The sequence below is a fragment of the Zonotrichia albicollis genome, chromosome Z (genome assembly GCF_047830755.1).
Source record: "Zonotrichia albicollis isolate bZonAlb1 chromosome Z, bZonAlb1.hap1, whole genome shotgun sequence".
In the NCBI taxonomy this organism is placed as follows: Eukaryota; Metazoa; Chordata; class Aves; order Passeriformes; family Passerellidae; genus Zonotrichia; species Zonotrichia albicollis.
In genome coordinates this window covers 52,354,815-52,376,720 of record NC_133860.1, presented here as the reverse complement: position 1 = coordinate 52,376,720, position 21,906 = coordinate 52,354,815, and the positions used below count along the sequence as shown (strand labels likewise).

Genomic DNA, 21,906 nt, shown 5'->3' with positions numbered 1-21,906 from the left:
CTAAGTATTTGCATGCAATATGACCACTCATATGCATCTGATTCATATTTGGAAGTTAATTTTCCATTCCCTTACATCTGGTAGAAATGTTTATAGTTAAATAAAATTGAATGTGAAATTCTTAATTCATTATGTAAAGGTATGATTCAAGAGTTTGATGATAAGGGTGAAGGCCACAGATGTGCATACTTTTGAATTCTTTCTGTTTTGTAAAACACATACTGGAAAGATTCTGTGCAAGTGTGGCCAGTTGATGTGAATTTTGTAAGAGCAGTTCAGCTTTCACAGTTTACATGCCTTGCCCTTAATCTGTAATGCTACTGCTATTTATGCAAACAATTTCCTGGGTTTAGGTATCTGAGTAACAAATGCGTTTAATCTTAGCTGAAGATAAATAGTGTCAGCAAGTTAGAATGAGTTTTATCTCGATGTACAAAATGAATCATAGGACATGACTCATTTTTTGCTTTAATACTTGCATCCAGTTTTAAGTAGGGGGCAAGGACTCCCATGAGCCATCCCACTTGTACAATGGAGGCACAGAACAAGCTCTAATCCTAATATCAGACTGCTTATTGCCCCAAGACAAGTAACACTTCTGTACTGTTTTTTACTTCCATAACTTACAGAATAAAAAGACTGTTGAATAGTTCCCCACCTGACATCATGTCAACAGTTTCTTGCTTCACCTCTCCCAAAAGAAATAGCTGAAAGACAATCATTAAATATAGACTATGCACAGACAGTATTAATGAGAACCACTGTGTTATGGTCATTACTTTTTTTCACAGTCCAGTGCTCCACTGTTGGTGAAGGAGAACATGCAGAATATTTTGGAAGGATGAGTTGCCATTTCATAGCTTTACTGGCTGCCTAAGCTCAGCACATAAATTGGGGTGTGTTGGGCTTTTTTTAGTTACACCAGAATTTTCATCAGCTGCTAATCTGACCTAAGTTCTTGTCTGGTGTTTGCTCATTTTCTTTTCCACTTGTGTGTAATTCGTAAGAAAACACTACTTCTTTGTAGGATTGTTCCATGTGATAAAATCATTACATCTTATTTCCTTAAAATATTGCAACTTCAATAAATGGGACAAAGGTCTGTCCTGAAGAGGAGGTACTGGAATAAAAGAAAGGGGGTTTACAGGAAGGTTTGTGTTTGATTATTTTTAGCTTCTGGTTAGTGGTTGAATTCCGCGATTGTGCTAACCAGCTCTGTAATATGTGGAAGTCCTGGGAAGGAAGGCAGAGGCTTGCCAGAAAACCTGAAAGAACATTCAAAATAGTAAAGGAAGCACGGGAGGGGCAGAAGCAAAGTCTATCAGGAAGAAATTAGCTTTGTACAACAGCAGATGTCGTTGGCAGGGCAAGGAGAGATGCGGGGCAGACTGCTTCATGTTGCCCTTTAGGGAATGGTGTTTTAAATTTATTCCACTATATATAATTTTAACCAATCAAACATGTTCCAGTCCATTTTGCTATTGAGATTTTTTGTTTTAATTCCTATATAAAGATAACAAAAAATTGTGTGGCGTTACGTCCCTCTCTCTCCCAAATTGTCTTTTATGTAAATTGTACTGCTGGCAGTTGTAGAACAAAGACAGTATTCATGCTTTTTACTGAGGGAGGTGACCAGTGGAGGTTGCTTTGCTGCTCGTAGGATAAACAGAGCCATGAACAATTAAAGTATTCTAAACAGTTCCTTACTGCAGACTTTTTTTTTTAAATTCAGGTTAAGGAAAGACAGACAAGTTTAGATTAGAAAACAATATATATTTAAAATAAGGCATATAATATTGATGCCCTCTCCAGTTTGCTGAATTGATTTTAAAATTCTTTGTATTGTGATAATTATGCAAAGTGATCAGTAACACAGTGAATAAGTTTGCAAGCATTGTTACTTTCCAGATGAAGGCTCTTCTGCTAGCAATCAATGTTCTCTGCTGTTGTACTAAAAGAAGTCAGATACATATTTAATGTGTCCATAGTCTTACTACTCTTAACAACATTTTAGGAGCATTAACCGGACATCCTAAGGCCACTGTTACAAAAGATTTTGAGAACTAACGGATGAAGTTTTAAAACATTCATTAAAGAAAAAGGCACCTACCACAGTGTAAACCAAGTAATCTGACACATACCTGGAAGTAAAACTAAATTTCTATTTCTTGTGCCTTGATTCTGCCTAAAAGCAATATTGCATTACGTGCTGATCATAGAATTAGTCTGTAGGTGACTGAAAGCACCAAGTTTATAAATTAGCCCTGATTTAGTCTTTTTTTTTCCCCTCTGACTTTTGCTGTTGAGGCTTTTAGACTGAAATAGATACTTGAAGGCTAGTGTATGCACTTGCATGTTAATTATTAACAATAGCTAGAAGCAGGCCTTTCCATACAATATCTGAATGCAGTTTCATATTTGCTCTAATAAAACAGGTTCTTTCAGGCCTTCCTTCCAAAGTCCAGCCTCTTCACGAAGAATACTGTTTGCCTTCCTTATCTTACTTTCTGTATGAGATACAGTGCATGAACTGTACCTATTGAGGAAGAAATTTATCTGAATTAGAAGTGCAGTGGGAGTCTGGTATATTTCTCACCTGCAACTAGCAACAAACCATAAAACTTTAAGTAGACTTTGTTCCGCAGGCCTGATCCGGGTGGGAGTGTGCTGTTTAATTTTAGAGGGGCTTGCAAGGGGTTTAACTGTCCACCAGATAAGACAGTAGATAAGGAATTCCTAGTGACATTTAGTGCTTTACAATGCAAAAGAAATACGACTCCAAAGAATCCTGCCAGGGCTGTTTCGCCTTGCCTTTCTCATCTCAGCTGCAGGACAGCAGTGATGCTGAAAGCTGATACCTGTGGAATGCCAGCCTGGAGTGTATTTCTCTCCTGGTATGTTGCAGTTTCGGGAACGGTATTGGTGGACTTGCAGAGTGACACGGGGTGTTCCGGCCTGGAAACGGAGCTACTCTGCCTTCTGCTAATCTTGGACATTTCAGCTGAGAGTGATGATGTGAACAGAGCTCTCCCGAGCTGTCAGTAAAGAGGCCGCAGCTATTCTGTGATAAAGAGCAGGGAAAAGCAGATTGAGAGGCGTACGTAGAACACTGTGCTGTGGTGTTAAAGGCTGTCTCAGAGGTCTTCCCGTTAGAAAGGTTCAGATGGGCAATGATCCCAAAGTTCCAAACACACTGATGTAAACGGAAAACACACCCAAGCGCTGGGCTGGGTGACGGTGAGTTCTGCCAGCGGCGACCGGGCTCCGCCGTGCTGCCTGGGCCGGCGCGGGGTGCCTGGGGCAGGGCCGGGACCACACCGGGGGGCAGCGCCGGGGTCCCCTGCCAGGAGACGGGACGGGCAGAGAAAAGCCGGGGGGCGGGGCGGCCTCGCCGCGGTGACTCAGCGGCGCGGAGCACCGGGCTGCGACCGGTATTTCCTGTTCCCCTGCCGCCGCCGCGGTGTCGGTGTGTGCGGGCGTGGGCCGGGGCAGCCGGGCGAAGGCACCCCTGGACTGGAGGGGCGGCAGCCGCAGGTGGGGGCGCGCCTAAAGAGGGGGCGCGCCGCCCGCCCCGTCCGGCCGCCACCGCCCCTCCCCTGCCGTGCCCTGCCCTGCCCTCCCCATCCTTCCCCTCTCCTCCCCACCTGGGGGCGAGGCCGGCACCTGCAGCGGGAGCCCGCCCCGGCGTGGCCGCACCGCCCCCGCCCGCGCCCCGCAGGAAATCGCCCGACTCGGCGGGAGCGGCCACAGCGGACCCGGACCCAGCTTCAGACTCGTCTCCAGTCCCAGCCTCGGCCCTGCACTCGGATTCGACGCCCTCAGTCGCTGCCCGCTCCCGGGCGACAGGGCAGGGCAAGGCGCAGTCCCAGCGCCGGGGCGCCTCTGGGACCTCTGCTCCCGCTGCCGGACGCCCTCCGCGAGCAGGCGAGTATCCCCGCGGGATGTCCCCGCCCCGAACCCGCGCTCATCGCCGCTTCCCTCCCCCCGGGCAGGTGCGGTGCCCCCCGGCACCCCCTGTTCTCCGCGGCCGGTGCCTCCTCTCCCCGCCCCGGGGGCCGCGCTGCGGCCACGAGCTGCCCGGCTTCTCATTCTCGTTCCTTTGTGTGCTTTGGCTTTTATCGCCCTGTTGCCTGCGCTCCTCAGGCGCGCCTTGCCGCCTTTGTCCGCGCACTCGGACCCGCCGCGCCCCCGCGGGGCCCCCAGGCCGGTCCCGCGCCCGCCGCGCACCTGGGCGGCGCGAACAGCCGCGCTCGGCCGGGGATCGGCTTTTCTCTAACGGGATTAAGCGGCTCTCGATGACTTTTTCCGTGATAAGTACTTTCCGGGAGAGCGCGATACTACGCGGAAAGTGGGAGAGATGTCACCAGCGAGTCGGGGTGTTTGTTTACCCGGGCTACTCCCGGGGGGGCCGCTGGCGGGGCGGATCCCCCGGGCAGCTCACGCCCCCGCTGTCGGGGGTTTGGGCTGCCTTTGTTGCGCAGAGAATTCCTGAAATCTTTATGTTGGCACATCCCGAGTGAATTCCAGCCGTGCCTTGGGCTTTGACTAACTGGGTCAGGGGAAGTTTCAAGTTAACAGGGAACCGTGAAACAAAGGACAGGCAGTTCCAGAAGACAAATGCTTTAATTGCCCTGTTAAAGTGCCTTGGCATCGGCCGTGTTTGCGGTGTTGGAGCCCAGGTACATTAGATTCTCACCCTGGAGTGCCAAGCTTGATCTATCAGTGGCATGCAGTTGTTTTAGTTGACAACTCTGCCCTTACTTACCCCATACTTGAAACCTGTTTGCCTTTTTTTCCAGCATGAGAAAGTACGTGCTGTTTGAACATACTTATGGAAGTGCCATATAACAGACTCTTACAGAAAATCAGAAAACCTTCATGCTTCGGTGTTGCTTTTTAGTAGTTGTTCACTTGAAACAGAGAGAATGTCTGAATTAGCTGCTTCCTAGCTTCAGTTCATAAAATTGCGTCCATTTCCACAGCTAAGATGATTCTCGAGGGCTCTTGGCCCCACAGCTGTGCTTCAGCAGAGGCTGCAAATGTCTGCTTTGTTTTAACCTTCGGAGATAATTATCAAGGTCGCATCATTTGCCACACAGTAGATTACCTTTTCTTTTTTTCTGCAAAATTTTAAAGGTTGAGAACTGTGATTCACCCCTAGTTCGAAAAATAAAAGAGAAACTATTATGTGCAAAACTGCGTCTTTAATTTGTGAAGCATTTGTCGTCTAAGGCTTAACTATCAGCTCTTTCAAATAGAGATACTTGTCAGGATCCAAGAAGTCCTGACATAGCAAGAATCAGGTACTGAAAGGCAAAGGAGATTTGCTTGTGTAAATTAATACTAATTGGGAGATCATCAGGCTGCTTTAAGAGACTTTGAAATGTTTTTCATTTAGTAAGCATGTGTGTGCCACTTAGACACGATCAGTAAGATTTATACTTAGTATAACATTATTATGAGGATTATGAGGGGTGTCTTCAGCCTTTTGACAAAGTTTTTTACATATATTTGATTTTTAGGTGAGTTTACTGTTATAATTACTTCTTGACTGTTACATGCAAACATCTTAGGCCCAGAACACTGGTTTCAATTAGCGGCAATGACTTCTCTGCCGTTTATGAAAAGATGACACTGTGGACTGGAGAGCCTTTATCTAATCGTGTTTTGCTATTGCCCTGTATCACTGGCAGTAACTGCTGAGGTGCTTAGTGCCTCTGCACTGGATTTCTGTGAGACTAAAGGCAAGTGTTGGGAATTATGCAGCAGAATTGGGGTGATCCCAACACTTTGCATGAACTATAATCTAAAATAGATATTTTCAGAATGAAGCATCAAAGTAATAGAATGAATGCTACTTTTTTTGATTGCTTAGTCCCCTCTTTTCCTGGTTTCGTGTCCTCTAAGGACAACCAGGAAATCTTTCTTAGTGATTAAAACAATGTTTAGGTAGTTCCACAGCTCACAAAATGGGATGTGCCGTACCTTTATAAAACTTACATACTCAAAAGCATTAGAAAGCTCCTGGAACACAGTAATCCTCAGCTGAGGAACGGCCTACTATTCTGGGACTACTTCAAAGCTGTGTTTAATTTAGAGCAAAAATCTGGGTGGTAGCATTTGTGTGTGTTTTAATAGTTACCAATCATGTCTTTCTCCAGAACTTCCTCGTGGGGTAAAGGAGATCTCGTGTTACAAGACTGGTCACTTTTAATTGTTGAAATAACAGTATTTAAGTACTCATGGATGGTGTAACTTTTGTCATACTGTGTCTGCATCAGTTTCATCCCATTGTAGTAGTCTTGGAATTGGTCACTCTAATGATGGGGGGAACAGAGCGTATGTTAAAACAGCTGCAGGTCTGTCAGGTTAGAGATTTTCAAGTCTAGTTTATTTTCAAATAGATATGAAATTTCTAATTGCTGGGGAAAATTTTTTTTTTAATTTGACCATTGATCTTTGGCATCAGCTGTAGAAAGGCTGTGGATCTTAATCCCAGATTACAGTGGATTTCTGTGAATTTTGGAAGACTTCTCAAAAATGAGATAATTATTTATAAAACAAATATTTATGGCAGTAAGTATATAGGGCATAATTTTGTCTTCTAATAGACAAGTCTTACCATAGTGAAGAATGTTTGCAAATGCTGTGTTTCCTACAAAGATTGGAGCAGTGACATGGGGAGGACTGGTTTTGCATGACTGTGCTGGCATACACGCACCAGTGCACGTCATCTTTCGGAGTCAAAGGTTCAGTCTCGGTCTCATGACCAAATGCTCTAAATGCGCTGAGAACTTACATGGTCAAAATGTAGCTGTTCAACATGGGACGCTTTTTTCAATTATCTAACCCTGTCCTCTTCCTCAGAAAGATCAGCACTATGTTGGATACCTATGTTGGCTCCCTTGAAAACTTTGCTTACTGCTTGTTCTCAGAGTCTTTGAAGCCTTCTGTTGTTCTTTAATTATCTTTTACCAGTACTTGGGTCATCCTGGTCCCACTTCAGAAAGTAATTTTTTTTTCCAGAATCAGTAAATTATGATTTAGAACCTGCTGCAATTATGTGGGTATTTTTGTTTAGGGTTTTTTATTTGTTTATTTTGGGGGGGGGGGGTTAAATCTAGGTTGGGGTTTCTTTTGTTACATTTTTTTGTGGTTTGGTGCCTTTTTTGTTGTTTTGCTGTATGTATTTTGGGGGTTTGGTTGGGGGGGCGTTTTTGTTTTTTTTTAGCAGACAAAGCCATCATTCAGAGCTGGAGAGCTGAGGTTATTTTTTACTTAAATATTACATAATTTAAACAAGTGCTAACTGCAGCATTGTAATTAAACAGCTTGATGCAGTAGCAAAGTATACTCAGGTCGTTTAATACCTTAAACTATTAATGTTTGGGTTGGGTTTTAGTTGTATTGTTAATGGGATTTGTTTTGTTTTGTTTTTCTTTTTATACCGATTGCTTTTTGAAAGCTTTTTTTTTTTCCCTTTATCTTGTTAAGGGATATTATAGTTTTCTATTTCAAATAAAAATGTAGACTGTGTCAACTTCTTTCCATTCAGTGTGAGATGGCTCTTGCATTTCTGAATGTGTTTAGGATGTTTATGATCCAAGCTTAGTAATAACAGAGTGAGCTGTGGGAGCTCTGGTTTGATATCTGGTGCAGCATTTACCCTGGTGTGTATTCATCAGCTGCAGGCTTTGTTTTTAGGAAACATGAGCTACCCAACTCTTCCTGAATTTAGGTCAGCATTGTCGTTGTGCATCTGAGTCCCAGAACCTCAGATAACTATGGTTGCTAATCTAGGAAGAAAACGAAAACTCATTAGTGCTCTCTTTTCACATGAATAATGTGAAAACGACAGACAAAAATACTGCCTGATACAATCCTACGGTCAATAAGAAGTGTGCAAGGCAAGATAGAAAGCCCTATTGTTCTCGTTTTTTTCCAATGCCTGCTCCCTTTTCATGCTTTTGTCTCTGCTTTTGTTTTGTACCAGCAATCCAGAACTGCTTTTGAGAAGTTTCTTTTTACTTCTTAAAAGTGTGCAGTTATCTGGGGTATGGTTTATATACATGTGAAGGATGTTTCCTTAGATTTTCGTATGTTTTCACTGAGCTAAACATGTGGCCTTTTCCTAAGACTCGCTCAATGATACCTCTCCCTGAAGGATTGTGTTGTTGTAACTCTTTTGTGCCAAACTCATTTTTTGACATCAGCTGATAAACTGCCATATTAATAAACTGAGTGTGAGCTTAACAATGCTGCCTCATCATAACCAAGATTTCACGTGTTGGTTCAAGCTGTGTGTTACTTGCCTTGCCTCATTAATTTTTGGTTGGGGTTTTTAAGGCTTTAGAGAAAACCCATAAATCTCTCCTGCATGTCACTCTCAGCAGCAAGGCTGTCTGTAGTCCAGCTTGCACTCTCTATTCTAACATCTGCTTCATCGTCTAGCTCTGCTTAATAGCCAGCAGATTTGACTACTGGTATCTCTAGCCTCCTTAGCAGAACTTCGTGTAAGCTGATTCTGAGAATCTCCAGGAACATATGGACTGTTCAAGGAAGGAATGGTTTCTAAGGAGGGGCCAAAAGCCACTGCAGCCCATGAAGCTGTGATAAAGAAGTTTCCAGTCCCCTTCCTCTCTTTTCATTCTCACCTCCCACGCTCCCAGTCTGATCCTGGATGCTCCTCTACCTTATGATTTTTCTAACAGATCTAACTTTACATATGTGCTGATTGTGGTGCAAACAAAACACCTGTGTGTTCTGGAAGTTAACAATCGACTGTCACAGTTGTTCTTATCACTTGAGCAAAAGTATGTAAGAAGAGATACTTGTTTCTTTGCTCTCTTAATAAGGGCATTCTTTGATCTGTAGCTGTTACACAGACTTTTGTTGAACGATGAGAAAGAACAGTATTTTGTTTTTTTTCACAAAATAGAAAGTAATTTGTGGCTGCATTAGGCAATGACTGTCTCTTTTTTAGTTGGGTCTGAAGTGACTGAGGATGTGATCCTGCCTCTGCCATCAGTTTACAAGCAGTATGCTCTACATCTAATTAAGAGTGTATGACTGTTTTCATCTGTTGAGGATTAAAGCAAAATAAAGCTTTGGCTTTGATCTTGTAAATGTTTCTTTAATGGACAAAAAGCTCTGTCATTCTTTCCCCTTTTTAGAAATGCATTGTACTTTCTGAGACATCACTTGTGTGCTCTGTTAGGAAAATTGCACTGTTTCTTTCCAAGAAAACTTTTGGTTTCTGTTCTTCCTGAAAAATTACAAAGACAGAAAAAGTGGAGTGGATGATAATTCTCCAGCAGGAAACAATGGAGGACAGTCTTTTTTAGGCTTTTTGTTTGCTCTACAGAAGTCATTCTTCACCAACAGTGCACGTACTAGCAGCTTTGAATTTCTGTTTCTAAATAAAGTAGAAGGAAGATGATTAACTGTGAGTCAGTCTCTCACTGTCTCGGTACCTGGAGGTTTCACACACCATTTAACCGAAAGCAGTACTTGGGAGTAGCTTGTGCTCATTGTGTGGGCTTGGCTTCCCTGTGAGCAGCACTAGTCATGGGGCTCCTTTTCTGGTCAGAATTAATATGCTTTGCTCAAAGGGACAAAAGATGGACCGGAGCTGCACTTAATGCTTTTCAGACTCTGCTTTGGACTGGCTTTGAAAACTGCTGTGGGAAAGTTTTTTTAAGAGCTATTTCTTTGATCTATAAGGGGAAAGTTTAGAGTTAAAGAAGTGTTAAGGAAGAAGGTGTGCAGAAAGAAATACCAAAACATCATAGGTGAAAGCGTGGTAATGCTGAAGTTGTTAATAAAACCAACTATGAGGGAAGACTGGATTTTATAAAAATAATTCTGCTTTTGTGTAAAATAGAACTGTCATGGACTTCTACAGTAAAAAGATCCTTCCGTACTGGAATTGTCAAAAACTGCTCACTTCTTGCCTTGTCTTCTGTTTCTTAGCCTTTATGATAGATCTACCAAAGCTACCAGAAGTCACGATGTATGCAGGCTTAATGACGTTAGCTGTGCTTGCAGGCTCCTAGTACTACTCTGCTTTCCTAAGCTTCTTAATGCTTCATATACAGATGTTTAAAGTTGCAGTTAAGTGATTTTTTCTTTTTTTGCACACGGAAAATTAATTTTTTGCTTAATTTAATTCATGTGGTTTCAGTATATTAATTATTTTTTTAACACATCCCTACATTTCAGACTACATACTCCTTAACAGCATGCTCCTCTGATAATTTTAGTGCTATTCTCTGAATCTAAAAACTGCCATATTGATAAACTGAGCGTTTGTTTATTAACTGAGCGTTAACTGGTGCTTGATTTTACTTTGCTCTTCTAAGATCAGTCACATGGATTGCTGTTTAGTAATTACTTGATAGTTCAGTGCATGCATGTGCTAACATAACCTACAAATGTGATTGGATATTAAACACTAAATATGGCTAATGCAGGATTGTAAGAAATGTAGAATCTGGAAATAGTTATCAAGATCTTGTTGTTAAGAGCTAAACATTTTACAGCACAAGAAATCATCTTGGTTTCTAAATCAGTAACATGCAATATGATATCACCCCAAAAGAAATACACACATACTTAATGATACTCGGGAATAAGTAACATGCACAGTTTACAGAGAGAGTCATGGTTCCAGGCTTCAGTCTTCCTGTCACATCTCTATGTTTTTATCTCTATTACTGCCTAAGTGCATAGTATTTATATAATATATGTAACTATGTGTATCTAGATATATATATAAGCGTTAATTTCTTACTATCTAGAAGAAGCATCACATCAACATTTCCTTGATTAGTTTTGCAATCAAGTACATCTCTTTGAATATTGCAATTTGACAGTACTGCAGTGTTTCCAAAATGTCACTGTTACTTCTTTCAGCATGTGCATCTGTCTCCACCTTTGTAGATCATACCTGAGGTCTTTTGCATGCACAGTTACCTCATGGCTAGAGCAGTTCTGTCGTGGGATGTGGCTTCTGACATCATGAGGCACATTTGAGTGGCTAGTAGGTATCATAATGGGAGTCTCCAGCTTTCTTAATTCTGTACAAGCCACGTAAGGAAATATTTCTCCATGACTTTTCTGAGGACATCAGCTAAATTCCCTGTGACACTTCTAACACAGAGAGCTTTCTGGTGCTCTGGTGCTTTCTGGTGAGAAAAGTTAAGGCAAAAGCTATTTTTGGCTGTCACTGTCTAAAATGGTCTCAAGTTTTCTGTGCAGATCTCTTTTATTCCCTGGATGGATTTGACAGAGAAGTTACCTAGTGCTCCATTAGCAGTTGAAAGATTATAGACAGCAGAGATTTAGCAAAGGATTAGTCAATTGGAGAGTGTGCATTATCCGGCCAGGCTTAGAACCGTGATTGTCTCTTCAATCATTTTCATTAGTGTCTTATTCAAAGATTGAATTACGTAACAATGACGTTTCTGGGGAATCTGGTAGGAGTTTTTCTTCGGTTTCTCTCTCTCTTCTACTAACTATCCTAGTCTGGGAGAGGGGAAGAAAGCGTTGTTTTTATGCTTCAAACTTGCAGCATGTTTTAAAAAGCATCATTTCAAATCAGTGAAGAGGCATGACTTCAGTTGCAGCATCTGCATTTGGATGATAACTTGACGTGGTGGAACTCTTGAGAAAGGCAGGATGCGGTACAAGAAATACATAACTATTTTAGAAGCAGCAATAGGTATTACTCCCCTTAACAAGAGGGAGCTGCTTCCTGAGGGTAGACACGCAAATCTGTGGCAACATCCGGGGTAAGTGTTAAAAAGCAATCAGTGAGTAACTATGGGAAAAATTGTGCTCACCTTGAATCATGCATTTTTAAAACTTGTTATCAGAAAGAGGAGAGTTATTAGTAAAACAGGTAACTTTTTTTTGTACCTTCCAAGCCCCATATCTTCAGTAGTTGTGGTTGAACTTAGTGGTTTCATTAGATATTTCTGTGTACTACCTACCTGCCCTTGGCTAGAGGATAACTAGGAGAAGGTGTTATTTCTAAATGAGGAGTTTGCTGAAGAACAGGAAGAATAAACACATGTATATTCATCAAAACAGAAATGAAATAGCTGTTTTGTATTTTTTGCTTGCTACTAACTTGATGTATATTTGTGTTTCCCCTCTCCTCATTTAAAAATGTGCATATTTTAATTTTTATCTGTCAGAGAAGCAGTACCTAAAATGAGAAAAGAAAAATCAGTTTTGTCTGTGCAGGCAACTTTACTTCTCTGTTTAGAAGCAGGAATTCATCTTACTTAGGAATATTGTTTCCCTACAAGAAGGTTTTTTTTGATTTTTGTTGAAAACAATACAGAGTGCTTTCTTGTACCATACAACTTGAGTATTAGGCGTCAGAAAAATCCTTGTGTAAGTAATTTTTTCCACCAAAAGCATATCTTGTGTGGAGAACAGAGTTGTCATTCTCTTCCATCTGCCTCTGTATGAGTAGCATGGATGGATGGGTGTCTTCAGGGTCCTTCTGGTCTCTTGTATTTTTGTAATGCAATAGAATATTGTCACCTTGTTTCAGACATTGCAGAGGAGTGCAAAATATGAGAGGCTTTTGTCCAAGACCAATTAGTATGTTTCTGTTGGTTTGGAATAGTTCTGTGTAAGCAAGGCTTCAAAGAAAAACTTGGATTATAATTGTGGCTGTTTGACTATAGCTGAATTCAGATTTATCCTGTAACTTTTCCACAAATGTGTTTTCCTTAATGATGGTAGCAGCAGTAAAAGCAAATAAATCATAAGTACCATATGATTTTTTTCCAGATCTATCACCAGAACCACAACAACTAGTCTAGAAAATACACTAATGGATATGGTTTTGTGTCCTTTTATTAACACAAGTGTTCTTCACATTGGTTCCAAATTTCCAGTGCCATGTTAATGAGTGTTTGTAGGGCTTTTTGTTAAAAACTTGCCCATTAAAAGGGATTCTCAGTGCAGTCTGTTTGGACTCAGGACAGCGGCATGTGCTTCCTTCGGTTGTTCCATATAAATTATGTACATGCAAATCTCTGATTTCTTCAGCTGCTTTTTATATGTTGATAAAATACATGATTTCTCCTGCTATTTTGAGAAGCTGTGTTGGAAAGTTCTTGTATATATATTCTTGTAGCATTCTTCTTTGTTTTCAAGAAGACTGGCAAGAGTCACAGCTTGAATCAAGCCCTCTAAAAATGAAACTTACTAACTGTAATGTCTATTTCTTTTGTAACTTTGACTGTTTGTCTTTCCTCTATTACTGAGTATTAGTCAGTATCTAAGTGCAAAATACACTGTTAAAATTTGTTTTTATTTCCAGCATTCTTATTTGGATATCCCCATGCTTTCAGGGAGAGGTTTAGTTAAAGTGATTGTTGTACACACTTGGAATTTCAGGCTGGTTAAGATGTATCTGGATTATGTTTGGATTTGCCATTCCAACAGTTTCAGAAAAGCAGAAAGGCTGTTGTCATTGGACTGTAATAGGGATCTCTTTTATGTTTTTATTAAAACTTTCAGCGAATGAAAGGTTGGTAACCAGCAACTGAGTTAAAGTAAACTGAGTTGACAAAAAAGCACTGTTCTTTTTGTAGCTGCATACTGCTTATTCTGTATGACTGGAATAAACACATCAATAATGCACTTTGCTAAGATCAGCTTATCACGCAACTTCTAGAGGTACGTTGTTACATTCTTTGTAAAAATAAAATGTGATAGAAGTGTACGCATGTGTGTATAGGAAAACTTTGTAACATAATGAGACACTTTCCAGAACCTAATACTGAATAAAGGGAATAGAGGTTCTTATTTGTCAACTCCTCGCTGCACAAATTCAGATGCATAATTAAGCACTTTATTTTTCTTAAACATCTCTTAAGATAAAAAATAGCACTTAAGTGTGATGCTAGGTCATCTTGACTGTGATGGCTAGAGCCATTGTTTGAAAGTTGTAAGAATTCTGCTTAAAAACCCAGACTACTGTGCCAAAGAAAGTACAAAAGGCAGATACATTATTTTGCTAAGGTATTAATTGATGTTTTCATATCAAAGACATTGCAAAGTTAAGTTTTTCTGCTTCCATCTTTGTTTGGAATAGTGATGATTTCTGTGACAGATAGATTGATTTTTGTGAGGTTTGACAAAGGGAAAATTATGGCAGCAGTGGCAGTTAGGTTTAACTTGCTAGTGTGACTTTTCTGCAGCCTCCAGAATAGTATTTTGTGTATAGCCTAGAACAATAAGGCTGAAGTTTGTTTCGAATGCACAGTATAGCTTGTGCTGCTCTTTGGTGGCCATTCATATAAACTCATATTAAGCATCTTGTTCTTCTGCAACTTTGAAATCATGCCTTAATTTAAAACTGTAGTTTACTTTTAGAAAATGCTTTTATGATGGAAGACCTTGGGGAGAAAGGATAAAGTAACCTTCTAGTTTTGAGGTGTGACGTCTGGCAGGTGCATGCATTGTTGCATGTAGTAAAAAGTTAATCTGAAACAAAATATATTTTTAAAAAATTTTAGATATTTAATTTTGCTTTTTCAAAACTGTGACCTTATTATATTTGTGGTCACAAAAATGTGAGACACAAGACACATCAAAACTTGGACCAGACTTTTAGATGGTGGGAAAGTTCTACAGAATTCTTTCAGTGTCTCTCTTACGTGTCTCAAGGGATCTAGAAATGGCTAATGGAGTATTAACCATAGTGAAAAAACATCCATACATTGCAGGGGGCAGGGGGGAGTGGCACGGAAACAGGCAAACAATATCAAACCTGCTAAAAGAATAGCTAATATACTTTCCTAGGGAAGTCTGGCTATATCCTATGTAGATGGAACACTTTGGAAAAATGTTTTTGAGAGAAGAATTGGAATTACTGAGTGGCATATTGGTTTTCTTTTAAAAACAAAACAAAAGCCACCACCAAACCCTAACCACTAGCTTGTGTTTCTATTTCTGTCAAAAGTCCCTTCTTTATCTTAGTGAAGCTATTAATTTTCTCATTTCCTACCAAGGGTAGTCAAGGACCTGACAAGGGGTCAGGGAGAGGGGGAGTCCCGCAACAGGGATGCTGAATGGAAGCTAACATGATACTTGTGCCCAAGAGGGGTAGCCTGTTGAGCAGGGGAAGGAGGGTAGATGATTACACTGGAAATTGTTTTCTTTCTATCCTTTGGCAACTGAAGTTCTTAAGTTACCGTCCGATGTCGTTGGAGCACATGTATCCAATTGTTCTCTCAAGATACAATGCTGTTACTAGCTTTCCTATATAGTCTTGTGCAAGCTAAACAATCAGACCAAAACTAAATTGAAACAAAAAACCAGATGGTTTGTGGAGAGGACCAGTGCAACAAATAACTATAAGTATGCTTCCTCTCAACACCCTATTCCATTGGCAAAAATGCATGGATTGCTTTACATGCAGGCTTGTGTGTAAATATTGCTGAGTATCTCCTTTTTTTAAAGCACTATTTCCACATGATTTCCACAGAAGCTAAAGCATGTCAAACTTAGCAGGGAAATATATTTTATATCCTCTTTATCTCTATGACTTCAGTGTTCCAGGCTTCACAAGCACTCCTTTGTGGTTATAAGTGACTTAAATGAAACTTTGTTTTTCAGGGAGCACAATACTGCACTGCCATCTCCTTGTGAGTGGGACTGGGAGCACAGCTGTACATCACAGCACAGCACAGCAGGCAGACAACGGCACTCAAAAATCATCACTCCTCCCAAGGTACTAGTCTGTAGTCAAGTTGCATCAGGTAGACCTAGCCAATAGTTTAAAATTATGTATTCTTGTCATGTGCTAGCTAAGGTATATATTCTTTTAACTATGTTTTTATAAGGTTTCAATAAATTGTACTTAGTAGAGTAATATGAAATTAAAACTAGTTCTTCTGAATTATCAAAGAAACTTTAAATGGTTACATGCACATTTGCTGAGAACTTGATGATGTACAACAGGCCTCCAGAAGAGGAGAGGTTTCTGCAATGAAGTCAATATTCTGCTAAAGTTATGCAAATAATAATGCACAGGCCTGTACTAGTTCATCTGTTAGCTAAACATTGGTAAAGAATGGATGTAATCTATGATGATGTCTTCAGCAAATATAAATATTTAGCATGAACTTGGGGATAAATAAATTACTTTAAGCACAAAGGGTAATATTCATGGGAGTTGCTTAGTGACTCAGTCAGTCCTAGGAAACAGAATAGCCACACAGGGAGAGTTGTTTTGCTGCATATTTTCTTACAGTACATCATTAAGGTAAATATAATCCTTTTGGCATATTAACCTTGCTTTTGAAACCTTTTCTCAAGTGCTTCCAGAAGGACTATAAAATGTATCCTTAGTTTTATGTGTCAATCAAACATGCTTGGCTTGTTTTTGTAAGTGATTAACAGATGATGGCTTTAGGAGAGGGAAAGGTTTTTATGCTGATGTTTTGCAAAACTATAATTGACTTCCATTTTTGAGATGAAGCAGCTATTGCTGCTTTAGTAATTTACTTTAGAATGTGCATATCTGCTGTCCTGAGTTTCTAATTTGTGACGTATTTAACCAAAGCTCTTTAATTTTCTGGGAGTGAGGGAAAAATTGATCTAAGAATATCAGTGAAATGTAATTAGGCAGAATGTCTCAGATGAGGTCTTGAGCAGCCTCTGACATTTTCCTCAAAACAAAAACCTTCAGTGGTAGGGTATGCCAAATTTACACCAGGGAATGTGGATAGTTGCGAGCTCAACTCTTAGCAAAAGAAACTCCAGAACCATTTATCAGCAAGATCGAGATGGTTCAGGATGTGCATCCAGCTGCTTTGTCTGTGGGCTTCTAGGAGTTGTGGAACTGGCCAGGGAATGACTGGATGGTTGTGTCCATCTGCTTTCTCTTATTGTTCTTGCTGTTCTCTTTTGGACTAATTGACAGCTCACTTTAGTCATTTGCGAAAAACATCACCCAAAAGTGGGCATTTGTACCCTAGCTGGGACCTTGCTGTTTCTGAATAGGGTTGCAGAACTGCTTTGTTTCTTAATAAGCTCATCAGCAGGAGGTTTGCCAGTATAAATAGGATGGGGAGAGGCAGAGCTTTGAAGCATACTTTTCGTGCTCCAAGGAACTAACTTGGCTGAAGAACTGCTGTCTGGAGCTTTGTTTTTTAAATTAACCCCTATATCAGGGAAAAAAGTAACACATCTTTCTGTATGTTACATCTTGTGTAATCTGCATATTCTTTTGCTTGTTTTTAATAAGCATAATGATCTCCATGAGAATGGGATTTTTGTTTTCTTTATTGTGTTGTCTTAATTAATTTGAGCCATAACAGTTGATTAGTATGGTAAAGCTTTGATGTTGTAGAGCTTGACTTCTAGTGGGGAAAGGCAGATAAATAGCTAAAAGCAGAGGATTGTTTCACATCCTTGCCAGTAGTCAAGAAACATAGGAAAGAGAGGAAGGAAATGAGATGTAAGCAAAATGAATGTTCAAACAGAATGTGCCTGCAGTTAAAAATGAAAAAATTGGAGTTAGGGAAGATATTTCCTTTCAAGTGTTGATACACACTTTTGTATGGTGTCTGGGGAAAAAAACAGTACACACTTGTGTGGTTTAGATTTGTTTAAACTACATTGTTATTTCTTTCTTTAGAATAGTGGGTTTAGTTTTTGTAGCTTCTTAAAGTAGTAGAGGTTGAAGTGCTTATGCCAAGCAAAGTTGTTTCAATTTGCACAGCATGTAGAGGAGGGGATGGGGGGAGGGTGTTCAAGCAGAGTCACTGTTTTGCTCTCTTGCAGTAGGTCAAACTATTTTATTTGCTTGCCTTACTAGTGTAATTTTCAAGGAACAGCAATGTTATTTGAAACATTGCTCAGATGCAAATGTGGTTAGAACAAATAGACTGTATTTCTTTTTCTCACAACTATAATTTTTATTAACTGTTACCAAGCACCTCTGCATATTCTCATGCTGTTTTGTTTATCCTGTGAATGTGCTATACATCTCTGTTTTCTAATTGCCATATTCTTTGCAAAAAGAAAGTAGCAACAAACAAACAGTCTTCTGATTTAAAGCAGACCAAACTTGTAATGTGTGAGATCTGTTAGAACTGATCACTGTCCAAAACAGTGAGAAAGATATACATTACATTATAAATATATAACTGTATTTCATATTGTTAATGTCCAGTGCTGTTCCTAGTTGTTCAGCATGTAACAGTGTGTTACAAATTTTTTGTAAACTTAGAAATTAAGTTCATGATTGACTTAGAACAGTACTGCCTCTTGCTCTAAATAATTATCTACATTTTAAAATTTTTAACAGTTTGAGATGTCTCAGTAAATCTCTGTGTCTAGGTTAAAAAATATTAAAATATTCTGCTCTTGAAAACATCATAATAGGTGGCCTCCTAAGTGACAAAGGATTTGACACTGTGATTATCCCATAAAAATTATGTACAAAGTGTGGGATGCTGTATGTTGGGCTTTATGTTTCTTCCCAGGACATCTATGCTTTCTAAAATAACAGCCTTAGTATTGCTGCTTTGAGACTTGGAAAGTGTGTATAGCTGTTCATCCTTGCAGTACATCAGAGACAGACAACAGACCAGACCCTGCAGCTGTTGCATAATCACAAGCTGTACTTTGGAAGTGGAGACAAGGGGCAGGATAATAATTGCCTCATTCCACTTTAAGCTGGCACTTGAATCATGTGGTAACTCCAGAATTATAAGATAATTCAGGTGGAAAGGGACCTCAGGAGGTTTTTTGTGCAACCTTGTGCCCAAAACAGGGTCATCTGAGATCAGAACAAGTTGCCTGGGGCTTTGCCCTGTTGGGTTTGAAAACCCCCAAGGACAGAGACCGTAAAACTTGTCTGCAGTGGGTCCACGGTCTGTCTGTCCTCATGGGGAAAATTGTTTCCCTTGGTGTACATCTGAACCTGTCTTGTTTGAACTTTGGCCCATTGTCTCTTATCCACCTTGCACTACTGCTAAGAACCTGGCCTCATCTCTTCAATCTCTTCCTGTCAGCACCGGTGGGCTGCTGCTGAGTGTCCTGAAGCCATCCTTCCTCCAAGCCAAACAAACCCAGCTGCCACAGCCTCCTCTTGCAGAGCCAGTGCCTCAGCCCCCACCATCTTGCTGACCCTTCTTTGGACTCACTTCTACACATGGTAGCAAGTGTTGAGATAGTATGCAAGGTGTTTCTTCTCCAGTTCCCCCAAGACAGAGATCAGGATTATTGTGCCAAGCATGTGACAACCCCAGTGTAGAGCTGTTGTGTTTGAACACGTTTGCATGTTTGAACCATATGTATGGAGCTCCTGGGCAGTTCCTGAGAGTCAGAGGTCAGCTACCTACACATCCTCTAATCCTGGAGGTTGAATCTGTTAGTGTCCAGCTTACTATATAAAGAAGCAAACGTAATTGGATTTATGAATCATTTAAGTAGGACTGGGCTGGCTGATTTGTGTGATTTTGCAGGCTGATGACAAATGGCAGTCTAAAGAGATTGCCTGGAAGGGAAGGGGGAAAGGCTGTTTGACAACGTGGTATTTTTAGAAACTTCTACAGTGTCTCTCATGACAGGATCATGAACACTTGCTTATAAACAAGAGCAAAACTGGCATCTCTTTTCAGATAGTTCCAAAACTGGACTAGCAGCCTACATTCCCAGTATCTCTTTCTGAAATCAGTTCCCAGCTCTTAAAGGAGGTTGCCTTTTCACCATGCTATCTGGCAGCTCTACCAAGTGTTGAACTTTAACATTTAAAGAAACAGAAAAATAATTTATTGTCATAGGGACATGTTAAAAGGCTTGATGGTGGAGAGGAGGCAGAGAGAACCTGAATCACAACACACTTGCTGCCGGCAAATTGCAGAATAGCCTTACTCTGTTGGCTGGAGTAACAGTGAGAGCAGCTGCTTGTTTTAAATTTGCATCCTCTAGTGTAGTGTTAAATGGGTGTTCTCTCAGTGGATGCTGGAAGTGGCACAACTGTTTCATTCACAGTAGCATTAGATAATTTATGGAATATGTCTTAGGTTTTGCATGACTCAGGCTACAGCAAGTGATCTCTCTAAATTAGTGCTACACAGACCATAGATTCAATCTGATTGTAGGCAAAAATGTCTCCCTTGATTACTTAAACTGAAAATCTCAATGGGAAGTGTGTTCCCTGTAAGTTATTTGCATGTTTTTCATAAAGTTAATACCAATAATCTTTTCCATTGAAGTTAATTTTAAAATTCCTTTACACCTACATAACATTCCATAAAATCCCCTGCAGATGATGCTGTTTTGTAGAGTCATTGCGCATGCGGTAAAGCTGGTCCTAAATACTGCAGAGAGCAGAGCTGCAAATGTGTAGTAGCCTAGTTCATACAATTTTTACATGGTGCTAATACCCAGCCTTTACTCTTCATGATGCAGTATCCCTTGCAGGACTGACTACAACTGGACCTGCACCTCCCATTTCAAAGGGAGACCAGTCACTGAAATGTGCATGCAGTCATGCCTCCAAACACAGAGGCTGCTCTGGGACCTGCACAGGCACATCAGACCATTTGGCTGAGGGTCCTGCCCCTCTTCTGCTTGTGTTGCTGTCCCAAGTGAGTTTTGGCTAGTTTATAGGTATTCTTTATCCACACTGAGGAGTTTTGTGGTGTTTCAGAGAAGATGAGACAGGAGAGGTTGAACTAATGGTAAACAATATGCCTGAGCTGTAGGTGAGGGGTTTGGTTTACAAGGGAAGAGAGAGAATGGGGATGCTGTGCTACCATGGAATAGCTGTTAAGTAAATTGAATGCTTTGAGAACATGTTGCCCCTTTTCCTAACACAGGAGGCAGAAACTTGAGGTGCTGGAGGAGTTTGCACAATTCTCATCACTGTTTACACTGGTATCCTTCCATTTGTTGCTTAGCTGGCAGTGTCTTCCTCTCATAAGGCCTTCCTGCATATTCATCTTGGGAGGACATCTTGGTCAAGAGCAGGCCTGAAATTTTGCTATTAGTGGTTGAATTGCAGGATAAGAAACGTGGCAATTGTTACTACACTGTTTCTTCCATCAGTCCATGCCATCACTATGAGCATCTGGGCATTCGGCCAAGCTCTAGAGTGAGCATGAGCACTAGAGGCCACTTAGTGCTCGCATTGGCAGGCTGGTATGGGATGATTTATATGCCCATTGTGGCAGAGTAGCTGTTTAGTTTGAGGGGAAAAAAAAGAAAACACGAAAGGATATGTATACTTTGCTCTTAAAAGTGAGAAATTTTATGGATAATCATGGAAAGTATTTAGAGAGCCCACATGGATTATTATCTGTTATTGCAGGACGCTAAATAAGAGACAAACTGATAGACCCTTCCCAGATGGTATTTTGTGGTAAGGGATCCAGCCTATCTGGCTTGTGGTCAGCTCCTGCATCTGGGTTTCACTTACCTCAGGCTAGCTTAGTGTGTTAACCTTCCTTGCTGCCCTACAGGTCAGGGAAATATAGCTTCTCTTAGTGATAACACCTTGTGGCTTTGATGAAGTCACAGAACACACCAAAAGGAGGCATTAGGTCAAGCCACAGCTTTTGTTTGGAACTGCAAATAATCCTTCTAGGCCTCCGACAGGATAGGCAGACCTGTAGATTGCTCTGACTGGCACTGTCTGCTCTCACCAAGAAGCTGTGGCTAGTGGGGGAATCAAGAGTAGTAGCTCTTTATCTTTTGCCAGAACCTGTGTGGAAGGAAGCAGCTTCAGGATGCTGGTGCTCTACTTTATGCTGCCACGAACTTTGCATATGTGTTAAGAGATGGCAGTCAAGAGATCTGCTGGCTTCTTTTCCTGTCCCACCTCATGTCTGACAAGTGCTTTTCAAAAAGTATATTGCCATC

The 21,906-nt window shown here is 40.7% G+C and overlaps 1 protein-coding gene across 1 annotated transcript in view; it reads left to right on the top strand.

The window, feature by feature from the left end:
• Positions 1-3,790: 3,790 nt before the first annotated feature.
• The window catches only part of TJP2 (tight junction protein 2), a 62,375-nt gene continuing 44,259 nt past the window's right edge, over positions 3,791-21,906 (top strand). Inside the window, exons 1-2 of the mRNA XM_005490940.4 lie at positions 3,791-3,924; positions 15,646-15,760. The gene's annotated coding sequence lies outside the window, so the exon portion shown is untranslated. The remainder of the gene's footprint in view (positions 3,925-15,645; positions 15,761-21,906) is intronic.